This window comes from Ursus americanus, chromosome 7, assembly GCF_024610735.1.
Source record: "Ursus americanus isolate L20-20 chromosome 7, mUrsAme1.1.p, whole genome shotgun sequence".
Classification (NCBI taxonomy): Eukaryota; Metazoa; Chordata; class Mammalia; order Carnivora; family Ursidae; genus Ursus; species Ursus americanus.
In genome coordinates, this window is record NC_142133.1 from 31335359 (window position 1) to 31362919 (window position 27561).

Sequence of the window (27561 nt, forward strand, 5' to 3'; positions counted from 1 at the left end):
CCCACCCCCAGCGCGGGAGGCTCCTCGTGCTCCACAGCCGAGCCAGCGCCTGCTGTTGTCCGGCCGTTCTAGAGATGGGCAGTGGAATCTCACCGAGGTTCCGTGTATCCTTACCCAGGAATATAGCTATCGTGCCCTTTGCCCTTACGGTAAAGCACGGCGGTGCTCTCTGCGTCAGGCCTGCGGGAGAGGGTCGCTGCTCCGCTCCTCCTGTCCCCTCCGCTGGGAAGTGGCCTGGACCTCCCGACCCAGGACACGACGACGGTGAGTGGTTAGCTGAGCTCAGCTCTTCTACTTTCGCCTTCAACTCTCCTCAGGAGGCTTAGCGGGTATCGTGATAGAGACCTGGCAGGAGAAGACCGGGAGAGGAGAAAAGAAGGCCAGGTTGCCCAGCCGGGAGAGGCAGTTTGAGGAGAGAGGCGCCAGAGCAGGGGCCCAGTAGGGGAAGCGGATGAGGGGAAGTAAAGGGGTGACGCCTATTATGTGATTGTTTTTTTGAATCGGTGATATATGCACAATTATAAAAATCTCCCCTCCCCCTCCCTTTGGGCTCCGGCACTCCACTGTTTTCCCTAGAAGGAAGTCTCTTTGTGCATCCTTCCAGAAATACTCCATCGCAAAGGTTCTCAAACTTCCTTGTGAATGAGAATCACCTGGACCGCTTGTTAAGCCAGAGAATGCTTGCTGGAGATTCTTTTCTGAGTCAGAGGGTCTGAGAATTGGCATTTCTAACGAGTCCCCAGATCATGCGGATTCTGCATTCAGGGGTCATACTCGGAGAACAACTGCTCTAGAGTATTGATAGGAACCTTTTCCATATTTAGCCCCTTTTTCTGAAGTCACTTAGTATCTGTTCCTAGCAATGGAAATGTCCCTAAGACACCATTGATATGGCATAATCCCTGCCTCAGTGCCTTCTCTGTGCTGCTTTCTTTGCCTAAAATACCTTCATTCCTCACCTCCATACATCCAAGGCCCAGTTCAAAGGCCATCTCTTCCAGGCAGTCTTCCTTGGTTCTTTCCCTATATGGAAGAAATCCTCTGTTCCTTTGAACTCTCATAGGAGTGTTTCTCTGTATCCCTCTAAGGGCACCTATTATTTACTAGAACAGAATGCTAAATGGGGCACTTTCTGCTTTGTTTTTCACAATTTTTGTTGAAGAGATAACCTAAAGTGGGTTTAAGAGATCTTCAAATGCAGAATTCAGGTTTCAAGACCTTTGGAGTTCCCCTGGAAGGTTTCTTGGGAGAAGGCTGTGCTGTAAGCCTGGGTAGGTGAGATCATATGGGGGTGTCACCGCCTTCCCCTTGAGCTCAGACTGGGCTTCAGTGGCTACTTGAGAGCTTGAGGTGGGCTCTCAACAGCTGGGAGCCTCTGTGGCCTGGGGCCAGACTCACGCCTGTCTGAGAGAGCGGAGCTGGCCTGGGCAGAGCAAATGGAGGGTCAGTGTTTCTTCTGGACCAAGGGCAGAAGTGTTGTCTCCAGGGAAGCCATTGTGGCAACATCTGAAATCCTACCCAATGTGGCCAGGTGGTAGGGGCTGCGAGGAAGTGGGAGGTGAACCAGATTCCAGGGCTACATTATGATAGAGTCCTAGCAAGAACCAAGCAGAACTACAGGGAAGCCCCCAGTTTGGAGGGATCTCTGAGCAACACAGGTGAGCACGAGAATCACCTTTAGGACCCCGCCGTCCAGAGGACCCCAATGTTTGCAGATGAGGGCACCACCTCGGATTATGCCCTTTCTCCCTGTGGCCAGGGACCTTGTCAGCCTGCTGGTGGGAAGAGTCTGTGGGGAGGGAAAAAAGCCACCCCACTCCCTTCTCCGACAACCAGGGAGATGGGAGAAAATGTAAGCCAAGTCAAATTCCAAGTTGGGGTTATTATATAGGACTGGACATACCACGAACAAGAGACTGTGGTTGTGCCTGAAAGGGACTGTTTTCCGAGAGTGGCCAGACAGTCTATAGCCCTGCTGGGGCTTTCGTCAGGGGCAGGCAAAGTTGTCCTTCTGATTGTTTATTCACGTTGGCTTAAAAGGCAAGGCAGGCGCGCGCGCACATGCACTCACACGCGCGCGCGCACACACACACGCGCGCCCTCTGTAATCTCTCTCGCTCACTCTATGTCTTACAACTACAGTGCGGCTCTTTGGTGCCCAGCACCACGCCTGGCACACACTAGGTACGCACCCACTTCTTCCTTTATTCTTTCAGTGCGTGTTTATTGGGTAACAGGCTCAGTGCCCGCGGTGGGTGGGAAATGAAACGGATGCGCCTCTTGTCTTCCAGGATCTTGCTGTCCGCCGGGGGGTGGGGGGGTGTAAGAGAAGCCTCGGCAGAAAGGGGGGGGAGCTAATTCAAATCGGGGCCACGCAGAGAATAGGATTGGGTGCAGTGGGCCCGGATGCGACAACAGGAGTGCTAGGAACTTTGGCAGAACAGGACGAGCACCGTGACCCTCGGAAGGCAGCAGCTGCTCTGAGAACCCAAGCCCGCCGTGGCCACACTGCCCGTTTGTTCCAAAGGAGTAAGAAATCTGGATTTTTGTGTGAAATGCCCCCAACAAAACACATCTGTGGATGGGTTCAGTCCAAGGTCGCCGCTTGGGGCGCCTGTGCTGGTGTTGGCTCTCTCCCTGCTAGTCTCATGAACAAAGAGGGGCTGCCAATAATCAAGAGCCACGTGCTGCTTCTTTAGGAATTAATTAGTCAGGGTTTGAAGAAGCTTTATACAAAGAACTTAGCTTTATTAAGATACTCCTTTGGCCCGAAGAATAAATATTTTTGAAATCCCAACCCTAAGTGCTTAATCTGCTAAAATGTGCAACAAATAGAATGAATGCTGAAAAGAACTTGCTTCCTGTTTCAGAAGAGCCCCTGTGACCTCTGCAATCTGATTACAGAGAAGTGGACTTTCCTGCCAGGAAAGTGACAAGAAGCCACAGAAAAACCAAGCCCCAGTTGGAGGGGAACTAGCCAGCAAGTTGGCATTGACTGCAGTTTCATTACCTTGAAAATGATTCCATCTGTTGGAGACCTAGTGACAGCTTCTGGGGCTGATTTTTTTCTTCTGGAGCTGTTCTTTGCTCCCTGCCCTGACACTGCTGGGACCGCAAGGCCTAGGAGCCAGGCTGTAAGTGGAGCTGGAGAAGTTCTGGGAGACAACAGGCGATATGGCAGGGAGCCCAGCAGAAACAGCTACCTGAAATGCCTTCCCTCCAAGTTCTGTGTCCTGTTCCGGGGACAGACCCGCCGGTGGCCCTCTATACAGGTATGACGGATGACTCCCTCAGGGTACAAATACAGTCCCCCCCCCCCAGCAACCACCAACTTGTTCTCTGTATCTAAGAGTCTTTTTCTGGGGCGCCTGGCTGGCTCAGTTGGAAGAGCATGGGACTCTTGAGCTCATGGTCATGAGTTGGAGCCCCACATTGGGTGTAGAGATTACCGAAATAAATAAATAAATAAATAAATAAATAAATAAATAAATAAATAAATAAATAAATTTTAAAGAGTCTTTTTTTTTTTGGTCTCCTTTTTTCTTCATTTGTTTTGTTCCTTAAATTCCACATGAGTGAAATTATATGGTATTTGTCTTTCTCTGTCAGACATTTCGGTTAGCATTATACCCTTGAGGTCCATCCATGTTGTTGCAAATGGCAAGATGTCATTCTTTTGTATGACTGAGGAGTATTCATATACATATGTATGTAATATTCACATATATGTATGTGTGTATATATATATATATATATGTATATGTATATGTATATGTATATCTCCAACACTTGGGTTGCTTCTATACTTGGCTATTGTAAATAATGCTGCAGTAAACACAGGAGTGCATAGGTCTTTTCAAATTAGTGTTTTTGTTTTATCTGGATAAATACCCAGTAGTAGAATTACTGGGTCATATGGTAACTGTATTTTTAATTTTTTGAGGAACCTCTGCACTGTTTCCCACAGTGGCTACACCAATTCACATCCTCACCAACAGAGTGCAAGGATTCCTTTCTCTCCACATCCTCACCAAAACATTAACTATTTTTACCATTAATAATGTTCCTCTACCTCTTTTAGTAGGAAATCATCTGCCTCTTGAGAAGTACCCTTCAACTTTCTAAGAATCCTACATTCTCTGTCCAAAGAGGTCATTATTGTATAACCAGCACTGTTGCTTCAGCTGCCGCCACAAGGTGTCGCTGTTGAAAACTGGTTTTGCACAGGCCAGCACACACTTGCCCATACTTTGGTGATGCCCTTGCTGGTACAGGTCCTTGCCAGCCCACAGTAGTGCCACATGCCAGACTTGAAGGTGGCAATGCTTTTAATTAATACACATGTGTATTCCCAAAGCCTGACGCTGAGCCCGGGTGGCTGTTTCTGGATTGCCTTTATGTAACTTGTGTGGAGATCACCATCCCAGATTCCCCATAACCGCCTGAAAATTTCCCCTTTGTGGCTGTATGTGTCCTTTCCTGACATCAGACTTGGTCAACGACATCCCAACAAGTTTTTGCAAGTTTAAATCTCAGAAGCTTGGCTTAAGGGGACTTAGTTCCTTTCCTCCTTTAAGCTTCTGAGATGGTTCTGCAAATGTGTCCCTCCTTCAGAACTCAGCATACCAAGGGTTCTTAGCGAGGGATCACATTGCTAAACCAAGCAAAACGTCCTGTTGCTCCTTTTAATTGTCAAAGATAAAGAGCTTATACCTAGGGGGCTCGTTTGCAAAATATATGTATTTTAAAGTTAGAGGAGCAAATAACAATTCCTCACTAACAAAAAAAAGCTTGCTCCAATATGAACTCTCTCCTTCTAACTATACAGAGAAGTAGTTGTTAATGTCTCCTTAAAAATTAATTCAGACCATGGGACGCCTGGGTGGCTCAGTCAGTTAAGCATCTGCCTACAGCTCAGGTCATGATCCTGGAGTCCCAAAATCCAGCCCTGCGTCAGGCTCCCTGCTCAGCGGGGAGTTGGCTTCTCCCTCTCCCTCTGTACCTCCCCCTGCTCCTTTTCTCTCTCTCTCTCTCTCTCTCAAATAAATAAATAAAATCTTTTAAAAAATTAATTCAGACCTTGCCTCGCCATGCTGCCTGTTCCAAGTTGTTGAAGACAGGAAGAGACAGTTGATACTTAAGAAGATAAATAAATTGTCCAAGATCACACAAGGAGTGGGAGAAGAGCCAAGACAAGATCCAGATCTTTCTGGCTCTAAAGTCTGGGGACTTTGCACTCTCCACTTCCTTATCCAAGAGGTTCTGTAGGAAGAGGGAAGATCATTGGAAGTCAGGAGATGCTTAAGGGAGAAGTCAAGTCTTGACCTGAGGTGTTGAGATTCTCCCAGAAGACTGGAGGAGGGCTCCCCTATGTGGATCATGTCTAGGAGTCAGGAACAGACCAGATAGCTGTAGAGAGTTCCCAAGGAAGCCAGAAGTGCCAGAGCCTGCCTCTCCCTATATTTGTCCTACCCTATTCTTTCATTAAAGGCTTCCCAGAATGATGCTTACTTGTGCCAGTCTCCCTTTCAACAATGTGTGATCATATGACTTGGTTTTGGTCAATGAGATATAAACAGAGTTTTATAGAAACTTCTGGGAAAGCCCCTTAAAATAGAACAAGTTCTCCTCTGACCCTTCTTTCTCCCTTCTTCTATCCTGATACCTGGAAGATGTATGTGATGGCTGGTTCTCTAGCCATCATATGAGACCAGGAGGACAAGAACCACTAGAAATGACGTAGTAATAAACCTGTAACTCTTGTAACTGTGTGGCATTGTCATACCATCCCTGGACTGCCAATCTGTGACCTTTATTTAGGTACTAGGAAGAAACCTCCATGTATAAACTAGTTTGTATCATATTTATTTTGGGTTTTCTACCACACTCAGCTGAAATTGTTCTTAACTAGTGTAGCCAGCCTAGATTACTGGGGGGGATCCTTGAATGCCAGACCATAAAGTGGTCTCTACCTTATGGGCCAATGGGAGCAGGAGAGTAACATGTCAAAAGCTGTGTTTTGGTAATGTTCCAAAATTTGGCCACTCAGTACACTATCCACTGGCATGAAGAAAGTCCTGGGCTTCAGACCAGCCAGAAGATGTCTGCCTCAGCACAGTTATTGGGATGCTGAGGGAGTGGAGGGTCTGCCGAACCTGATTTCACAGTCAGTCACTCTGACATAGAAAGCTGACCACTAGAAGTTCTGCTTCCAGAAAGACTCCATAGCTTTCTAGAGGGATAGCAAAATTTTGGGACTGACACGTCCTGGCACAGCAGGGTTTGCTCTCCTGGGTTAACAGAGGCAGTGGACAGGGGGTAAGAGCCGGGTTTTGGAGTCAGAATGACCTTGGTTCAAATTCTGGCCTTCCTTTTAGCAGCTGCCTGATTTAGGGCAAGTGATTTGATCGTTCTGGGCTTCAGTTTCCTCATCTATAAAATAAGGATGCAAATGCCTATGTCACAGGATCAAGAGCGACATCAGGTGAAAAGCTTAGCATGGGATCTGGAACGGCCACACCTAAGTGTTTTATTTGGGTGTGTATCCCAATGTTTTAATCAAAATGGACCTTTTTGTAATTTGGACCAAATTATAATTTAATAACTACAAGTATTGAATACATTTTGGCTTGAAACTTTTGGATAAACTAGATACGCTGGATTCGGCTGTCAGCCTGTTTTATGCCCTTATTTTTAAGAATATAAATCCTGGAGAAAACTTTGGTCTCCAGTCCTCTTCAGAGATGGCCTTGTGTGGCATGTGACAGAGCGAGTTAAATCGTCAGTGTCTGGTGTTTAGCTCCTGTGCTTTTGGACAGCAAACACAGACGGCCACGGGAAGGATGGCAGGCCACTCCCCCACCTCTGAATGCTCACATCAACTCGCTCAGCCCTACTCTCTTGTTTCTCTTTCCACCCTACGGCCCACTTCACTGAGAAAGTAGAAGAAGCCATTAGGAAGGAACCACCTCAACTTTCTGCTGCCACGTTTCAAGTCTCCTGCTCCTCCCTCTCCATCCCCTTTCCAAGTGGAGAGTGTCCCTCCCACCACCAGAGCCAGCTGGCCCCTCCAACTGGGCTCTGGACCCCCTTTCCTCCTGCCTTCTCAAGACCCTTGCCTTTAGCCATCATCCTGGATCACTGTTTGTTTTTAGCCTCACTCTCTAGGCTTCTTCCAACTGACCCTGGAACATGTTCAAAATTCATTAAGAACAAAAAAGTTTTAAAAACTTCCTTCTACCTGTATTAATTAGGAAGTAGATTTGACTGCTATAAAACCCCACAATAATAGAAGCCTAAAGGATGAAAGTTGGGGCACTTGGGTGGCTCAGTCAGTTAAGCGTCTGCCTTCCACTCAGGTCATGATCCCAGGGTCCTGGGATCAAGTCCCAGTCGGCTCTCTGCTCAGTGGGGAGTCTGCTTCTCCCTCTCCCTCTGCCTGCTCTCCCCCTACTTGTTCTTGAGCTCTTTCTCTCTCTGTCAAATAAATAAATAAAATCTTTAAAAAAAAAAAGATGAAAGTTTACTTGTCTGTCCCACCAGCATCTAGGCCCAAGTAGCCCAGGGCTGGCAGGGTGGCAGGCACCATGGCGTCAGGGACCTCAGCCTCTTCAGTCTCAGGGTGTGGCCCTTGTCTGCAAGGCCTGTGTGAACCCACATTCCTGTCAGCAGAAGGGGAAGAGCTGCAGGGAGGACAGGAAGCCCTTCCTTATAAGGGCACACCTTCCACTCACATTCCAGTGGGCCAGAATTTAGTAACCTGGCCACACCTAGCTTCAAGAAAGGCTGGGAAATGGAGCCATTATTCTAGCACCCACCTAAACACAGAGGCTCTATTACCATAGAAGAAAGGAAGATGGACCCTGGGCGTCTTCTACCAGCCCATACCACATTCCCTCCAAGAACACCCAATCTCCATTTTCTCTTTCTCGGTCTAGTTTCAAAGGAGTTGTCCACATCCATCATGTCAGTTTCCTTCCTGTGTTTCTTGTCCATATGCTGTGAGGATTTGAAAAAGTCTTTTGTAGAAAGAAAGGGAGAATATTACACAAATCCATTACTTGAGGGTGAGCCATATTAGTGGTTGGGTGGTCTACCTGAGAAGACCATGCGTGAGAAGAGGAGGTCAGGAGAACCAGGTCAAACCACAAGAGGTACAATTGTCCAGCCATGCTGAGCCAAAGAACAGACTCAAAAGCAGGCTGAGAGAGATGGGAAGGAAGGAGGTGAGGGTGTCAATGATAAAAAGGCAGTGAGGTTGGCAGCCAAGAGGGGGTGGGAAGAGGGCTGGGTGGGCCGGATGGGATACAGCGAGAGTCCGCCTTTCAAATTCCCTATCTTCCAATTCTTTAGGTATGTGGGTGATGGGGGGTGCTTTCCCAGAATGGGGTAGCTCTTTAAAGGAGTCATATACGGGTGCCTGGGTGGTACAGCGGTTAAGCGTCTGCCTTCGGCTCAGGGCGTGATCCCGGCGTTATGGGATCGAGCCCCACATCAGGCTCTTCCGCTATGAGCCTGCTTCTTCCGCTCCCACTCCCCCTGCTTGTGTTCCCTCTCTCACTGGCTGTCTCTATCTCTGTTGAATAAATAAATAAAAATCTTTTAAAAAAATAAATAAAGGAGTCATATAGTAAGACAAAAGAGTAAGACAAAAGTCTTATATACAGTGATTCCTTTCTGCTTACATCTGTTCATACTTACAGTGTTTACAGGATAACACATGCTTGGAGAGGTGCAGATAAAATTTGTGAAACTTGTGAAAACATAGCATTTGATATCAATGCAAAGCACATGTTAAGATTAATCTGGACTATGACTTTGGGTTAGTGATTTACCCTTCTGTTCCTAATTTATAAAGTGGGAATGATAACACTACATTTAGTTTCAGTAAGGTTGGTTGAAAGTAGCAGAAAACCCTATCCTAACTGGCTTTGACAGTAAAAGGGAATTTATAGGCTTATGTAACCAACAAAAAATCTAGTGGTAGGGCTCAGGTGTGGTTGATCAAGGATCTGGCTCAGTTTTTCTGAGATTTCCTCTGGCTTTGATCATGGTGGCAAATTGTGTAGGAATTCAGATTCACCTTTGCACACCGTGCCTTCCAGGGAAGAACGTTTGCATGCCATAGTTTCTGGCAGAAGTTCTGAGACTTACTCCAGCTGGATTGGGATGCTGATTTTGGGGGTGATCATCACTTCAGCCAGGGTAGATGGGCGTAGGGCAGGTGATGTGTGGCAGCCTGGATTTAGATAAGGGACAGGCTTCCCTGGAACCTGCTGGACAAGCCTGCTGGACTTCTCAGAATCAGAGGCCGAGGGGAAAACGCAAGCATGGGGAGCAAGCTGGAGGAATTGGTCGTGACCATGTGCATTTGCTCCAGCACCTTTCCCTCTAGCAGTTATGGCTTTCTGGGGTCCTGATGGGAACTTAGAGAGGCAAAGACAGAGCCAGTTCGTTGTAACTAGGGAAATTTGAACACACTCGTAAAGGAAAAGCACATTTACAAGTGGTGGCAATGCCATGTCCATACTCATCTCCAAGAAGTACGTGGTCACCCGGATTGATATCAGTTACAAAATCCTTTCTCCAGGGCTACAGTATGATTATTTGTGGGTCCCAAGCATTTAGGCCTTTGCGATCCCCTTCATCCACAAAAAATGTTAAAAATTATATTTTATTGAGTCAGTATAAGGATGACCATTATATATATATATTTTTAAGATTTATTTATTTATTTATTTATCTATTTTAGAAAGAGAATGAGAGCATGAGCAGTGGGAAGGAGAAGAGGGAGAAGGACAAGCAGACTCTGCACTGAGCACAGAGCCCAATGTGGGGCTCGATCCCGTGATCCTGAGATCACAATCTGAGCCGAAATCAAGCATCAGACATTCAACTGACTGAGCTACCCAGGAGCCCCTGAAGGTGACCATTTTATTTTTTTATTTTTATTTTTTATAAAAAATTTTTTTAATTTATTCATTTGACAGAGAGAGAGGCAGCGAGAGAGGGAACACAAATAGGGAAAGTGGAAGATGGAGAAGCAGGCTTCCCGCTGAGCAGGGAGCCCTATGCGGGGCTCGATCCCAGAAAGCTGGGATCATGACCTGAGCCGGAGGCAGACGCTTCACGTGAGCCACCCAGGTGCCCCTAAAGGTGACCATTTTAATATTATATGCTAAAACATTTGCCCAACTTAAAATTTCCTTTTTTTCCTCCTAATTCAGAAAAGAAATTAAAGCATTTTCATGGGCCCCTAAACATGTCATGAGCCCTGGGTACGTATCCATTAGGCACCATACTTACTGTGCCTAAAGAATAAGTAGGCCCTGCGTTTAACCCCAATGCACAACAGGAGAAAAACTTTTGATGTCCACTTTCCCAAGAATCCTGTCTTTGTTATGCTGCCCATCTCAACCCTTCTGGAACTCAGTCTGCCATCTTGCTTTGAAAACTCCAAGTTTCCATAGCAAGATAGGGAATCCAGTTCTCCACCAGGGCCATAAAATTTTACAGGTAAGATGGAGGCCTGGCAGAGATGTCCTAAACATAATTACTTGGACTTCCCCAAGAGTAGGAAGGAAAGTGTTCTGTGCAATTTCCAGCCGTGAAAGCTGTCTTAAGGCCATTGTAACCTCCTGTCAGTGAATGAGGAATGGGGAAGACCCCTAAAAGGGTCCCAACTGCCTGCATCCTTTCTTCCCTTCTGTTTTAATACTAAGGCTCTATAACCTTGAGTAGGTTCATTCTTTTTAAAAAATTTAATCAGTCAGGTTAGGTTAGGTTATGGTGTGGTAACAGATGATGTCCAAATCTCAGTGCTTAAAGCAACCAAGGTTTATTTTGTATTAATTCTACACACCCATCTCGGGTGCCTGGGGACTCTCCTCCACGGTCCCACACTGATGGAATAGCCACCATTTAGCACGGTGACAGCAGCAATGGCAGTAAGAAAGAAGACGTGACAAGTGGTGAATTGGCTTATGAGTCACTTCCACCAACTTCCTTGACACCCAAACTCACAGGGCTTCATTGGGGGGTGCAATTCCACCATGTTGCCAGAAGGGGGAGAATAAGAAAATGGGTGCTCAGCCTTAGCGATTTCTACAATACTTTCAGTCCTTTTCCCCCCCATTGAATTCTCATAAAACCTGTACAGGGTCACTAATAGCTCCATTTTAGGGTTGGCAAAACAGCCTGGGTCACCGCAATCCCTGGGGACAGGAAATGCATCCACCTGCCAAGCTGTTGGTGACATCTTGTGGCAGCCAAGAAGCATCTGACTTCCTGGGAGGAGCAGGGGACTCTCCAGGGGAGAGTTAGCAGAGCGGGCCTGGCCTGCTGGGCGGAAGTGAGGTGGGGGCAGGGGGTGTACTGGGGAGGCACGGGCTGGAGGCAGGGAGGGTTATTATTGGTTATGATAGAGCTGAGGGCTTCTGGGGAAGGAAGAGAATTTCTCCTGATAGGGTCCATGGGTCTGAGGAATGAAACAATGTGAGCTCACTTTGCACTCCCAGCCAGTAAAGCAGGACACGTCACGATGAGTGTCACTCTACATGATGGGATACTCTGTGGACATGGTTGGGAAGTACAGATAATGACCTTGCATCGTGTCTATAATATACGCTAAGTGAAAAAATCAGGATACAGCAAAGACTACAGACTACAGTTTTAAAAGATAGTGTGTGTGTGTCGGGGTAGGGGGACAGATGTGAATCTCAGCCCAACAACTATATGAGCAAGAAATATTTAATTCCTTTATTTCTCTTTAATCAACTTCATTCTGCCTTGGAGCCCTCACTAGTCCTGGTGGGAATCAGGGCTCCGCAACACCACAGTAGGATGCGCCTGTAATTTGGGGTCACATGTAAGCACAGGCCCCACTGACAGCCTCCCCGTCCACTCGTGGCTATGGGCTGTAGTGCCGGACCTGCGGCCCAGATACTCCTTCCCTTAGAGGCACCCGGAGTCATCACCCCTGAAGTCTTGCCACCTTCCTTCTCGTCTTTTCTCTCTTCATCCCTGACTCTCTCTCTCTGCTACCTCAAGACTGCTCTCCCTCCTGCCCCCTTCAGGACACATAATCTCTTCCCTGGGTTTCAGTTTCTCAAAAGGAAGAAGTATTATTACAACAGATCTTGAATAAAGGAACTCCCAGCAACACGGGAACCAGATGATTTGAAATTTTTCCTACTACAAACTCCTAGAAATGCTGAGCTTTCAAGAAGAAAAAAGGAAAAGAAACCTCCAGGTACCAAGTCTAGAGCCAAGACTTTATCTTGCTTCAGGACATAAGAAAAAACAGGGAGTAGAGAAACAGGTAAACCAGTGGGTAAATCTACAGATGGTAGTAATAGTAATTTATACAACTAATGTAGGGTACGTAAAAATGAGATGGGACTAAAATGCCAGATAACAATATGTTCAATGGGAGGTTGACCATCTGATTTAATGTTCTAATGTCACTGAATTGTTTAGGAGGGGAGTGAAGATATTAATTCCCTTTAAATTTTGTCACACCAAATATGCATGTTCCAAATTCAGTTATCCAATAAAACAATAAAAATTGAGTTTACATCTTCCAGGGGGGAAGGAGATTTTAAAGAGCTTGGATTTTCATCTAAAAAGGGAAATGGAAGAAAAATGCAGAGAATAATATATAAGTTAAGAGTTAGAAAAAAAAATCTGCCCATATATTTTTATTTTTATATAAAAGACATAAAGGAATTACCTGCCAGTGCTACAATGATCATTTATGGAGAGTGAGGGTCCAGGTGAGTTCTATCTTTTTTTTCATACTTGTGAAGGGCAGCCCCCAGTCGCCCCTACTTCCTGGCTGTATTAGCTCCTTGAATAGTCCCCTCCCAGAATGCAATGGGGTTGCTCTCACGGCACCTGGCTGGCTCAGTCAGTAGAGAGTGTGACTCTCGATCTCAGGGTCATGAGTCTGAGCCCCATGTTGGGTATAGAGATTACTTAAAAATAAAATCTTTAGGAGCGCCTGGGTGGCACAGCAGTTAAGCGTCTGCCTTCGGCTCAGGGCGTGATCCTGGCGTTATGGGATTGAGCCCCACATCAGGCTCTTCTGCTATGAGCCTGCTTCTTCCTCTCCCACTCCCCCTGCTTGTGTTCCCTCTCTCACTGGCTGTCTCTATCTCTGTCGAATAAATAAATAAAATCTTTTAAAAAAATAAAATAAAATCTTTAAAAAAAAAAAAAGCAGGGTTACTCTATGCGGCCAACAGAATGCAGCAGAAGTGATAATATGGCACTTAGTGTCGAGGTTTCAAAAGGCTACAGTTTCCATCCCGGCCTCTCTGTGTTGCTTTCTCACCATTTATTCTTTGGGAAAACTGTCGTTGAAGGACTTGAACTACCTCCATTTCTACCTCAAACTTTCTAATGAAGTTCTTCTTGCCAGTTTATCTCAACTCAGGCCAAAGACCCCGTGGGCAAAGCATTCCCGATGGGAACTGAAACTACCCCATCAAGCAGTAAGGACTGCCCTGAGCCAGCAAGATGCCACCCAAGACAGGGATCAACTTGACTTTCGCTGCCTTCCTGCAGGAGCCCTGACCTTTGTTTTGCATTTTGTCTCTCTGAACTTTCAGGCCAAAAGCACTTCGGAGACAGTCTTTGAGTTGCTAGTCTGCTCCCTTGCCGGGGCTGGCCTCACTCAAAGTCTTTCTGTTTCACCGCAGCTTGTCTCTCTGCCTTTGGATTTTGTCAGTGGCGAGTGGCCCCACCTGTCTGTTTGGGACCCCTGGAGCCAGGCGCTCTTCACCCCTGTGCCCTGGCTACATCACGAGTCACCCTATTAAGATGCCCACCTGCGGTCTCCTGCCAACAGCGGCATCAGTGAGCTTGGACGCGGTCCTTCAGCCTCAGTCTGGCCTGCAGATGACAATGGCAGCCCCAGAGGATATCCTGACCACCACCTCCCAAGAGCCCTTGAGGCAGAACCACGGGGCCAAGCCTCTCCTGCTGATCAAGGTAACAAAATGTTTGTTGGTTTAAGCTGCTAGGTTCTGGAAATAATCTGTCATGCAGCAATAGAGAACAAATACAACATGTTCTGTGCAATTTTATTTCTATATAATATACATCTATTGTTCTACAACCAAAAAAAAAAATTTTTTTTTACATGATTAATCAAGAAATCTTTCGTCCCGGGGCGCCTGGGTGGCACAGCGGTTAGGCGTCTGCCTTCGGCTCAGGGCGTGATCCCGGCGTTATGGGATCGAGCCCCACATCAGGCTCCTCCGCTATGAGCCTGCTTCTTCCTCTCCCACTCCCCCTGCTGTGTTCCCTCTCTAGCTGGCTGTCTCTGTCAAATAAATAAATAAAATCTTTAAAAAAAAAAAAAAAGAAATCTTTCGTCCCAGTGTGATAAAGGACGACCCGTTCCATCATCTTGTTACGACTGGGGTCCGGGCTTCTGTACCAGCTGCAGTCAGACACATCCCCTGTGCAAAGTCAGACACTCCAGCTACACCAGTGCGGACCCGGATAGGGGCTGCCTTTAATCTGGGTTGCCTTACAAAACATCCCAGGGGATAATTCTGTTCATGTGACCCAGGTGTTAGAGCTAACAATATAAATATGATATAGCTAAAAATCAGTTAATTTCCTTGGGAAACCGGGTAACTTTTAAATGTGGTCAGCTGATTCATATATTGTATAAACTAATAAATAACATTTGATTCCAATCTATTAACTGTGCCACTGAACTCACAGAGGAGTTCCCAAATCGGGGGACATACGTTTTTCTTTTCAAGGCCAGTGGGCCTAGAGGAAAAGTATGAGTGGTGAAAAGAATGCTGTATTAGTTCCATGGCTCTGGGACAAGTCACTTTGCCTCTCTAGGCCTCAGTTTGTTTGTTTGTTTATTTATTTTTAAAGATTTTATTTATTTATTTGACAGAGAGAGAGATAGCCAGCGAGAAAGGGAACACACGCAGGGGGAGTGGGTGAGGAAGGAACAGTCTCCCAGCAGAGCAGGGACCCCGATGTGGGGCTCAATCCCAGAACCCTGGGATCACACCCTGAGCCAAAGGCAGATGCTTAACGACTGAGCCACCCAGGCACCCCTGGGCCTCAGTTTATATGTCAAATGGCAAGGTTGGGGTACATTAATCTCTCTAAAACTCTGTTAATTGATAGTTCTGCTTTAACCTATCATGGAATTTGGCTCTTCAATGACAAGCCATCTCAAAGCAAGCCTGAGCCCCCCTCATGAGGGGCACTGCTCTGGCCAGTATGATAGACACTAGCCCCAGGGCCTTTTTATATTGAAATTAATCGAAATTAATTAAAATTAAAATTTAGTTTCTTGGTGACAGTAGCCACATTTCAAGCACTCAATAGCCACATGTGGCTAGTGGCCAATGTGTTAGACAACACAGCTTTAGAACGCTTCCATCATCACAGAAGGTTCTATCGGACAGCACTCAGTGCTCAAGGTCTTGGCTTTCAGTGTGGTCCACAAAACAGGATTGGCGTCACCTGAGATCCCTTAGAAATGCAGGCTCTTGGATCCCAACCCAAGTCTGCTGAATCAGAGTCTGCATTTTAACAAGATCCCCAGGTGCTGCCTGCAGGAGTGAGCTTCAAAAGCATGACTTTAAGGAGCATTCCCCACCAAGTAGGGTGCTGCAAGGACAGAGTGGGCTCAGTGGCTCCTGCAGCTTCTATAGACTCCAGGGACTCAGCCTGGCTGTCTCTTATTATCTGCGTGGATCTTATCTACCATATAGGAAAAGCTGAGGCTATAACAAGAAAAAGCAATTACCAGGGTGCCAATACATAGTAAATGCTCTTTAAATGGCTGTTATGTTTGCATTTGATGAGATTTAAGGTTAGTGCAGACTGCGTGGCCAAAAGTGGCTCTTCCCCTTGTCGCCACAGGGTGGCGCTGTGTCACCAACGTCCTTTCTTCTTCAACAGGTTTCCTGCTGACTCCCCAGCAGGAAGCCAGAAACTGCCCTGGAACTTCCAGGTCTCTGTTTCAGATTACCAAGCACGACTGGGCAGCTGGGACACCAATCCAAGCATTCATCTGACAGATAATGGGAAAACAGGCCTCAGCTTTGTGCCCAGTTGGAATGCAAAAGTAAGGTCGGCACAAAGAATTGAATGAGGACTGTGTGAAAGTCTTATTGGAAGCAAGAGGCTTCTGTTGGAAAGCTAGGGGGAGGGAAGCCTTCTGATTTTCTAAGTCAGCTTCTCAGTGACCTGGGCTTCTCATCGCAGACTCAAGCTATGGCTCTTTGCCAGTCAAGTGTGTGTGTGTGGGGGGGCGGCTAAGGATTGGGTGGTGATGGGGCGGGATTGTGGGGATTTTTTTTTTTACTGCTGGGCTCCATCTCAAGTTTCCAATTTTGTGGGAGGGCTGGGGTGGTGTGATAATTTGCATTTCAAACAAGTTCCCAGGTGATGCTGGGTCTGCTGATCCAGGCCCTGCCCTTTGAGAACCACTACTCTAAACTTCTGAGACGCTCACATGGAGCAAATTATATAGTCACAGTTCAAAAGAAAAATGTGACCGGGGCACCTGGGTAGCTCAGTTGGTTAAGCGTCTGCCATCGGCCTGGGTCCTGATCCCGGAGTCCTAGGATCTAGTCCTGCATCCAACTCCCTGCTCAGCGGGGAGTCTGCTTCTCCCTCTCCCACTCCCCCTGCTTGTGCTCCCTCTCATTCTCTCTAAAAAAAAAAAAAAAAAAGAGGATATGACTCCAAAGAAATTACTGGAAACCACCCTCCCCCACCCCATTTCCTCCCTCCTTGCCCCACTCCATGATGTCCTTTGCTCTCTCAAAAGAGGAGTCAGAAAGCTAGTGTGGACAGGTCGGAGGGCTGGGGAGCTGGGAGCCAGCATTCATGTCCCAGTGATGGTGCCCCTTCTTTCTCTGCAAGGCTCCCAATTCATAATCTTTGCTCTGTTCTGGGAAGGGTAATTAAGACTCTCCAAGCTCACTGAGCCCCACTTTGGGCACAAAACCTACAAAGACCACTCTCTGTGCCTGGCGCCATCAGCCCGGGGCAGGATCACTCCCCCAGTAAATAGATGGAAATGGCAGGAACCTGGATTTTAGTGGGAGTGTTGGACATCTCAGAGGAAGTGCAGACAGATCAGATGGGCCCCTGATGGTTGGAGGAGGAGTTATAGAAAAAGAACTGGTGCACTTGTCACTATAGGGGGAGTTAGAGGAAAAGAACCTGAGTCCTCCTGAGTTCCTCAGGTGTCAGTTTCCATGTGTAAAGGGGTCTCCTCCTCCATACCGGGAAGAGGAAGACCATCTTAATGACCAGAGAGCAGACTCTTATGAATGGAGAAGGCCCCAGCTTCAGTCTCTATAATAATAATCCTTATCTTCCATTAATTTCCCCTATATATTTACCTTCCCACAATTTATACACCTAGAAGCCAACTCCTCCACCTTCCTTTGTCTTGTGACTTCTCTACAGTGTATCACCCTTAGTGAGAACAGTCTGCCTCGGCTCCCCTGAGCATGGAGCCTGCTTCAGATTCTCCTTCCCTCTGCCCCTCCCCCCTCGTGCGTGCACACGCGCTCCGCTCGAGATCGCTCTCTCTCAAAAAATAAAAATTAAAAAATAGAGTGGTATGTAAGCTCCCCCAGTCTCATCACTTCTTTGGAGTTTTCACTTTTTTCTGTAAGACTTCCTCATATATATACAAAACAAACATTTCTCCTATTAATCTGCCTTTTATCGGCGTGATTTGTGTGCCCTGGGTATTAAACCTAGGAGGTAGAGGGAGGATTCTTTCACCTCCCCTACACCCTAGGAAAGAATTTCCCGGAGTGGGCAGTGCGTTCTACGGGTGGCCCATGAGGCGAGTGAGGGAGTTTGGAGCCTAATGTGTTTCATTTGGATAGTTTTTTAAATAGTTACCTTTTTAGGATTGAAATGAAGATGAACTGAATTTGGTGGGAGTGAATTGATTTAGAGAAAAGTAATAGGCTATGGAATGGGTGTTTATCTGAAGTTTGGGAAACACTGGTCCGCAGAATCCGCTCGCACAAGAGCGTTGGTGAGCAGTAAGGATTTCACTGGAGATTTTACGGGGGGAGATTGAAGAGAGGTCTCTACATAGCATAGCCCGTGCCCCACATGCCCATAAAACCCCATGGAGACATTTGTGTTCTCCCCAACTCCATCAGTGGCACACAGTCACTGGGTCTTTTCATTTTCTGCTTCTGCCCCAAGGGCCCAGATTCCTGGCTCCGCCTAGGGGCTCTACCCCACACAACCCCTCTCTTCTTTCCCTTTATTACCAGGAAAAACTTAGCTGTCTCCCCGCTCCCACCCCAGATTCAGTGACTGAGGAGATCTTGTATAGTTTACATGTAGGGATCAGTAAATACCGGTAAAACCATTTTTTAAAAATTACTTTCATTTAGTTAAGATAGCAATGTGAAATGGGGCAACTACTTGGGAAAAGAGTTCAGCAGTTTCTTAACATGTTAAACATCCACCAACTGTATGTCCCAGCCCGATACCTACTCCTAGGTGTTCACTGGATTTGCCCAAGGTAAATGAACAAGTACGCCCAAAGTCTTGTACACGTACGTTCATAGCAGCTTTATTTGTATTGGCTAAAAACTGAAAACAACCCAAATGTCCATCAACAGGTGAATGAATAAACAAATTAAGGTGTACTGATTCCGTGAAATACTCTCGGCAATAAAAAGGAATGAAGTATTGATACACAGAATAACATGGGTGAATCTCACAACAAGAATGCTGAGCAAGAGAAGCCAGATGAAAAGAGTCCAGACTATATGATTCCATTTCTATAAAATCCCATAGGATGCAAACTAATCCTTGGTGATAGGAAGCAGATCACGGGTTGCCTGGGGATGGGGCAGTGGCAGGAAGGGTAATGGGAGGATCATAAAGGGGCATCAAACTCCTGTGGATAATGGATAAACTCATCTTGATCGTGGTGATGGTTTCACAGCTGTAGGTTTATGTCAAATTTTAACAAGTGTACATTTTAAATACATGCAGTTTATTATAGGTCAATTATACAGTAATAAAGTTCTTAAAAATTGTAATGCAAGTCAACAATAACAAAATAATAGAACAAAAACGTGTAAAAGATTTCTAACAGACACTAGACCCAAAAAGATGGCAAATAAATGAAGCACATGAAAGGAGCCTCAGTGCAATCAGTCAGCAGGGAAAAGCAAATTAAAACCACAATGATGTAGCCCCACACACTTATCAGAATGGCTACAATCAAAAACACTTGTCATATCTAGTTCAAGTCCCAGAGAACAGGCAGAGCTGCTGGAAGTCTCATGTTATTTGGTTTCGGAAAGCAGTTTGACAATTTCTTATAAAGTTCAGTATATACTGAGGATATGACCCAGCAGTCCTATTCCTAGAGATTTACCCCAAATAAGTTATGTTCATTTAAAAACCTGTACGTGAATGTGTATAGCTGCTTTCTTCATCACTGTCGAAAACCACGAACAACCCGAATGTTTTGCAAGGCGTGAGTGGGTAAGCAAACCACAGACCTCATACAACGGAGCGCTGCTCAGCAATAAAAGAGAAAACTCCCGAAGCACGCAACAACACAAAGGAATCTCAAGATAATGATGTCGAGTGAAAGAAGCCAGACCCAAAAGGCTACATACTGTAAGATTCCATTTCTACGACAGTCTGGAAAAGGCCATCTAGAGCGACGGAGAATATAGCTCACTGGTTCCAAGGATTCAGTTAGAGGGATATTTTTGTTTTCTAGGTGATAAGAACTAGGTGATTGTGGTGGTGGTTACACAATTCTATACACGTGGCAAACCTTGCAGAAGTCTACACCAAAAAAAGTGGATTTTACTAACTGTATGAAAATTTAAGAATAAATGTTGGAATAATAATTCATCGTGTTATAGAAGTCTGAAACAATAAAGAAGCGTGGGAAGGAAAAGGGGTAAGGGCTCTTTACGCAAACACGACGCAGAACATTGGGCCTCACCATTGTTAGCTATTTACCAAGCATCCTCTCAGATTACTTCCTACAGGTACAAATGAATTTATATAGGGCTTTCGGTCTCCCAGAAATGGATTATACCGTACATGTGGTTCTGCAGCTGCTTTTTTGTGCAAAGTTGTGAGGGTCTTGGAGCAGTAAATCTTAATCCAGTGTACAATTTGGTGTAACTTAAAACCACTGTGCCCTTTTCTGGATCACATAAGCTATGATGCTATTCCCGTGCCACCATTCTGGGGAGAAATCAGGCTGGGCCTAAGCCAAATCAGGAAATCCTCAAAGAAAATTTAGAATTAAATACCCATTTCCCTGCTTTATTAAATTCTTCATAGGGATGATAGTTGATGCGCTGTAGGGAAGGAAGCACAAGCTTCTCTCCAGACTGGGGGCTGGGGTGGGAGTATCTTTAAAGAAACCTGATAGGGGCGCCTGGGTGGCACAGCAGTTAAGCATCTGCCTTCGGCTCAGGGCGTGATCCCGGCGTTATGGGATCGAGCCCCACATCAGGCTCCTCTGCTATGAGCCTGCTTCTTCCTCTCCCACTCCCCCTGCTTGTGTTCTCTCTCTCGCTGGCTGTCTCTATCTCTGTCAAATAAATAAATTAAAAAAAAAAAAAAGAAACCTGATAAGCATGGCAGGGCTGACCATGGTCAGGGTGGGTAGAGCCAATGCCAATTTTCTAAGGCAAGGAAGAAATTTAAAAAAAGAAAAAAAAAGATTTATTTATGAGAGAGAGTGTGTGCACAGGTGCAGCACGTTGGGGGAGGGGCAGAGGGAGAGAATCTCAAGCTGACTCCCCGCTGAGCAAGGAGCCTGAGGTGGGCCGATCCCACAACCCATGAGATCATGACCTGAACCCAAACCAAGAGTCAGACGCTCAACCAACTGAGCCACCCAGGTGCTCTGAGAAAGAAAATTCTTATTAACACAGCAGAATGTTTTAAATCTGTTCTTTGAGATCCTGTGATATGCTCCCTTTCCTTGATGCAGCGTCTAAATCACGTTCTTGTCCTCTTTGGGACCCGGCCCTGAGGAAGGAACAGGCTCTGTACTGGGGTAGGTGGGCTGGAGTCACAGCTCTCACCTTTGCCGGCTGGATAACCCAGGGCAAGTCGCATGACCTTCCCTACTGGATGCACAAGCGTGTTGTGCAGATTAACAGGCAAATGCCGGGCCCTCGGTAGCCACTCAGTAGGATCAGTAATTTTACTGCTGTTCTATGTGAATCCTGCCCCTTGCTTCGTGTGGAGGTCGCTGACCTCCGATCTAAGAAAGGTTAGATTTCCGTCTTGTGGGGACTTCCCTGAGTGGCTACTAAATGGGTTTTGCCGATCGCCTGCCCCTCCTCGCAAGGCAGCTGGGGCCCCTCTCAACTTTCCAGTTCAGCACCCACAAACAGCTGAAACTTGCAATGAACTCTCGGCTCGCGGGGCCTGTATCGATTGTGTTCTCAAAGCCTTTCAAGTGGCCGCGGCCTCTAGTCTCCCTGTCATGCCCGGTTACAAAACGTGGCAGCTTCCCTCCACAGCTGCCGGAGACACGTATCTTTCTGGAAAGAAACCCAGGTCCCTGCACCCGTAAGGTCAGCCTTGTGTTTATCTTCAGACCGCAAGGTCTCTGCACTCAGCACCTTCCAGCAGATCATCCCACAGATAAGGGCTAAGGGGTGTGGTCAAGGACTCGGGCCTCATCTCTACCTTCCTCTCCCCATCAGTTAGCAAATACTGACCTCACCCTGCTGTGAGCAAGTGGGGAACAAGACTCTACCCTGCGCAGTGCTCTCAGGACCTTTTATGGTCCGGTGCTGCTAATTGGCTGGGTCAGTGGGAAACCGAGGGCAGACAACCTCAGCTGAGGCCCCGCACCATTCCAGCCAGTATTGAAACCAGGTCAATTCTTCCAGCCTAGCGCACCATTGAACTCTTGTGGTGGCTGAACGGTCTGCTAGTCCTGATAGCTAAGTAAGGGCTTGGGAGGGCAGGAGGTTCTGGAAAGAAACCCAGACCTAGGGTTAGCCTTGTGTGCGTCTTGAAACCACAAGGTCTCAGAACTAAACATACCGAGAAGAGACGAGGCCCATGGCCCAGCTGGGAGCCTGCAGCTGCCACCACCACCCCCCCCCACTGCTAACCAGGTGTGTGGCCTTGAAGTCATTCCTCTCTGTGCTGGTTTCACTTGCCATTTTTCTAGTTCTTACAGAAATAAGGCAATAATCTCAGAATATTTTCAAATGTGACTTTTCCAGTTTACTGAAAATTCTGCAGGGAGGAGTGAGGGGAATAGCCACCAACCCAAAGTGGGAACTACTTTTTCTGTTTTTAACCTAGCATTTTATGGGTCCTCATTTGCATGAGCGGTCCCCTCAAGGGGCGCCTGGGTGGTTCAGTTGGTTAAGCTTTCTGCTCAGGTCATGATTCCGGGGTCCTGGGATGGAGCCTCACATCAGGCTCCCTGCTCAGTGGGGAGCCTGCTTCTCCCTTTCCCTCTGCCCCTCCCCCCCCACTCGTGCTCTTTCTCTGTGTCAAATAAATAAAAATAAAATCTTAAAAAAAAAAGAGGTCCCCTCAAGATCCCTCCATAGACACCTCCCACCCCGTCACACCCACTTTTCCAGAAATGTTATTGGGATTCACAGAAGAGGGAAGTCTTGTCCTTACAAGTACACAAACTTTTATTATACATTTGAAAAATAGTTCAAGTAGCTATTTTGAAAGCAGGTAGAGTCATAGTAAACAAAATATACTCTTGAAAAGAGATTCTATATAAAACAAGAAGAATCTCAGCAAACAAGATAAAGCAGACATCTGAAATAATTCAGTTATACTATAAATTTAATTATATAAAGGGGTCATGGTCATTAAAGACTTGCAAATTAAAACAACAGCGAGATACCACTACATACCTATTAAAATGGCTAAAACCCAAAACACTGACAATACCAATTGCGGGCGAGGATGGGGAGCAACAGGAACTCTCCTGCATTGCTGGTGGGAATGCAAAATGATACAGCTACCTTGGAAGACAGTCTGGAGGTGTCTTACACAGCTAAGAATACACTTACCATAAGATCCAGAGATCACCTCCTTAGTATTTACCCCAATGAGTTGAAAGCATACGTCCACACAAAAACTGCACATGCTTATTTATAGCAGTTTTATTCATAATTGCCAACGCTTGGAAACAACCAGGATGTCCTTCAGCAGACGAATGGATAAATCACAGTACATCCAGACAGTGGACTGTTACTCGGTTCTAAAACGAATTGAGCCATCAAGCCCTGCAAAGCCATGGAGGAACCTTAGATGCATATGACTAAGTGAAAGAAGCCAGGCTGAAAACCCTGCATGACCGCTAACCCTCAGCGGTCTGGAGTACAGCTCTGGACTTCTAATAGGTTTTGATTTTCATTTTCCACACTGTGGCCAAAGTAATCCTTTTGACATGCAAGTGAGTACAATTACTCCCCCTGCACGAAACCATACTGTGGCACTGGCTGCCTCCAGATAAAGCCCAACTCTGTTCATCTTCTGTCTTCATGATCTAGCCCCTGCTCGGCTCTCTGGACTCATGTCTCCCCACTTCCTTCCTCACCCTCTCTGTTGGGAGGTCATGGAACTGCGCTGGTGAGATCTGCTGCTGCAGGGGGCGGAGTGGACTGGTGGCCTCAGCTTCCATCCTTCTGGAAGCTTCAGTGCATTCACAGCAAGGCCACTCACCCCTTGAGCTCCTCCCAGTCAGGAGCCGAGCCCAGCAGGGCTCTGGACCAGACCCGTTGCATATCTAATCTCTTCTTGGCTTCTGCTTCTCCGCAGATCCAGACTAACACACACTTAACATATTGAATTACTTGCTGTAATATTCTGCTCTCCTTCCACCAGCCTTTGCCATGCTGTTCCCTCCATCTGGAAGATCTTCTCTTCCCTCCTTGATTCTTTCCTTGACCAACCCCATCTGTCCTTCAGGATCCAGCCTAGAGCTCACTTCATTCATCAGAGATATTTATCAATGGCTCCCTGTGATCTAGGCATTGTTCTGTGCACCAGGGATACGTAAGGGCTAAAGAACCCGCAGTCCCTGCTCTCCTCAAGCTCACTTTATAGGAGGTAAATCGGGACACCGGGGTGGCTCGGTCAATTAAGCGTCTGCCTTCAGCTCATGATCCCAGGGTCCTGAGATCAAGCCCTGCACTGGGCTCTCTGCTCAGCGGGGAGCCTGCTTCTCCCTCTGCCTGCCGCTCCCCCTGCTTGTGCACACGCTCTCTCTCTCAAACAAATAAATAAACAAGATCTTAAAAAAAGGGGGGGGGGTGCCTGGGTGGCACAGCGGTTAAGCGTCTGCCTTTGGCCCAGGGCGTGATCCCAGCGTTATGGGATCAAGCCCCACATCAGGCTCCTCCACTATGAGCCTGCTTCTTCCTCTCCCACTCCCCCTGCTTGTGTTCCCTCTCTCGCTGGCTGTCTCTATCTCTGTCAAATAAATAAATAAAATCTTTTTTTTTTAAAAAAAGGATAAGATATTAGAATAATGAAGGGGGTGGGGGGGGAGTTATTTTAGACAGAAAGATCAGGGAACGCTCCTCGGGAGGAGGTGACATTTGATCAGAGCCTTAAAGGATACGAGGGAATGGGTCATGCAGATGTCTGGGGGGAAGATATTTCCAGGCAAGGAGAGAACATTCCAGACCACAAGAGGGAGGCTGCTCGGGCTGGGAACCCCAACTCTGGGGAAGGTGCCCCTGTGTGTGCTCCTACTGCACCTCCCGCGTCCCTAGCAGAGTGCGTGTGTACTAGTCAATGCGTTACGGTTAACTTGTCTGCCTCCCCTCCAGACAGTAAGTCTGAGGACAGCGACCCTGCCTGCCAGGCTCATAGGTAAACACTGTATCCCCCAAGCCTGGCACAGGTTGGGCACTCAGTGCTGATGGCAAATGCTTAATTATGGGATAGCCATCAGTTAATTGAGCACTTACAGTGTGCCTGGCTCTGTGCTAAATGTTTTGTGGGTCTTTTCTCACTTAATATTCCTAAGAGCAAAGTAGGTAGCATTATCATCCCCCTACAGAGGGCCACAGTGGGGCCCACCACGCTTTCTCCGCAGGCGCGAGGAAACTGAGGCACAGAGAGTCCAAGTCACTTACCATGGTGATAGAGCTGAAAGTACATAAAAAGTGCACAGAAAAGGGTCAGGCTTTGAACCCTGCCAGGCCAAGGACTTAGCCACACCACTCAAGAGCCTCTCCCATTTCTTCCTTTTTTTTTTTTTTTTTAAAGATCTTATTTATTTATTTGACAGAGAGAAAGAGCACAAGCAGGGAGAGCAGCAGGCAGTGGGAGAAGCAGGCTCCTCACTGAGCAGGGAGCCTGGTGCGGGACTCGATCCTAGGACCCTGGGATCACGACCCGAGCCAAAGGCAGGCACTTAACCAACTCAGCCACCCAGGTGAGCCAAAGGCAGGCACTTAACCAACTCAGCCACCCAGGTGCCCCAGAGCCTCTCCCATTTCTAACATGAGGCAAGGCCTGAAAAACTTAGCAAATGCTCAGCTCCGAGGCCGGGAGCCCCCCAGCTTGGTGTGGTGTCTCCAAGGCAGGGTTCTAGCCAGGGGCTGCCAGTAAGGCAAGGTCAGGGGAACCTTTAGGAGATCCGGGCCAGCCCTTGCCTACGAGGAGACTGAGCTAGAGGGCTAGAGTGATTTCAAAGAGTGTTCACTCCTTCCTGCTCCCTAGTTCCAGCTTAAGCCTGATGGTGAGAATTGCAAAAGCCATTCGATCAGAGGCCTGGCAACACCCGCCTGGGAAAACATGCTGCTGGGAAGACGGGGATGTGATGAGAGGACACAGCTCATGCCAGCACTGCCGGCCTCGGGCTGGAGCCCTGCAGCCGTGACTTCAGCGTCCTGGCCACACCCGAGAGCCTTGGCCGTGCTTGCTTGCTTGCTCCTGGCCTTAGCCTCGCCCTTCTGCTTGCTGTGAGGCCCAGCGGCCCGCGTGTGCCCACCGTTCCTGCCATTTCGGCCGTTTCTCTGGCACTCCTGTGGTGTCAGCACCAGGCCACGGTACAGAAGCCTCGGAGTCATCGCAATGGGAGAGACGGCATCGAGCGCCACAGTCTCACAGAAGCAGAAACTGAGTCCCGGAGAGATGCTGTGACTTGCCCAAGATCGCAGGCCTAGTTGGGGGCAGAGCCTGAGCAAGACGCCATCTGTAGTTTCTCCTTCCTGTCTGACTGCTGCCTCCTCTCGGGCTCCTTCCCCAGTGATGCTCTCCAGACCCGAGAGTCAGCCTCCCTGTCCTGCCCGAGGCCAGCACCAGTCCCACCCACCCTTGTACTCAGGCCCAAAGGTGGCAGCAGCCTGCCCTGTGCCTCTCAGCTCGCACTCCTGCCCCCTCCACTCTGTCCTCCCCCTGCAGCCAGATTTACCTCTCCAAAACCGCAGTCACGCCATGCCACTCCCTACAAAAAGCTCCTGGTCACTCCCTGTCCCCCGTGGATGACCCTTGGCATGGCACCTGGTCCTCTCCAGCCCAGTCCCGGCCCTTCTCCGCAGGTTCGCTCCCAACGCATCCTCACACACACCTCACACCCCAGCCGCAGAGCTCACCAGCTCAAAGCTGCCTCGGGGGTTAAACACTGTCTGGCTGCACAGGGCACCCAGAGCGTAGCAAGCTGGGAGTCCTGTGTCCTGGGCATCTCCCCACCAGGCCGGCTCCTAGTACCCGCCCGTGCCGGCTGATGGCTGAGCTTTGCTCGGCTCTCTGAGCCAGGAGACATGCCCTTAGCTGGGACCCCAGCCAGCCCTCCACTCCCCAGATCCAGGTTACATACTCCAAGAAAAGGGGTAAAATGAAGAACACCTGCCCTGCCACTATTTGTCAGGGATTTTTTTTTTTTGAGATTTTATTTATTTATTTGAGAGAGAGAGAGTGCGTATGCTCAGAGGGGGAGAGGGGAAAGGAGAGGGACAAGCAGACTCTGCACTGGGCTCGATCCCATGACCCTGAGATCATGACCCAAGTGGAAATCAAGTCAGAGGCTCAACCAACTGAGGCATCCAGGCACCCCTCAAGGATTTTTTTTTTTTAAGAAAACATTGAGGGCCGCCTGGGTGGCTCAGTCAGTTAAGCGCCTGCCTTCAGCTCAGGTCACGATCCCAGGGTCCTGGGACTGAGCCCCACGTTGTCTCCGTCCTCAGCAGGGAGTCTGTTTCTCCCTCTCTGTCTGCAGCTTGTGCTCTCTTGCACTCTCTGTCTTTCTCTCTGTCAAATGAGTAAGAAAAAAATCTTTAAAAAAATAAAAGGATTAAGGTAGTGCATATGGAATGGCCACGAGCTCTGTTCCCTTCCTGCTGAAAGCAGGTGAGCCACTGTCCCCTTGGGCTCCTATGCCTCCTCCTGCAGGTCTCAACTTGGGACTGGGGGAGGACGCCAGGGATATTTCATCCCCTGGCACCAGGGGGATAATTGGCAGTAGGTACTTTGTGTTCCAACTGCTTAGTAACACATGTAGGTACTTGTGGTTTGACAGGCAAAAGCACAAGGGGC